This window comes from Nanorana parkeri, unplaced genomic scaffold (genome assembly GCF_000935625.1).
Source record: "Nanorana parkeri isolate BGI_ZX_2015 unplaced genomic scaffold, ASM93562v1 scaffold224, whole genome shotgun sequence".
In the NCBI taxonomy this organism is placed as follows: domain Eukaryota; kingdom Metazoa; phylum Chordata; class Amphibia; order Anura; family Dicroglossidae; genus Nanorana; species Nanorana parkeri.
The window spans coordinates 1,076,132-1,076,403 of NW_017306492.1; the positions used below are offsets into that span (position 1 = coordinate 1,076,132).

At 29.0% G+C, this 272-nt stretch overlaps 1 protein-coding gene across 1 annotated transcript in view; it reads right to left on the reverse strand.

Annotated features, from left to right (window-relative positions):
- The window catches only part of HIBCH (3-hydroxyisobutyryl-CoA hydrolase), a 101,666-nt gene that overhangs the window by 91,554 nt on the left and 9,840 nt on the right, over positions 1–272 (reverse strand). The window lies entirely within an intron of this gene.

The window sequence follows — 272 nt, forward strand, 5'->3', positions numbered from 1 at the left end:
TTTTTTTTTTTTTTCACTTTCAGGAATAGATACAAAATGTTTCTATTCCTGAAAGAAGAATGTTTCAGTTTTCTGACCGTTGTTGGAACAATCAGAAAACCTTTAGTGACAGCTGAATCCTGAACTGCTGCAGGATCAGTGTCACTAACTTATTATTGTCTGTTCTGAAGTTTGAAACATCCTAATAATAACCAAAAATGTATTAATTTATCAAGCAGTAATAGTGAGATTAATTCACAATGACTGCTTGATATAATTAAATAAATAAAATA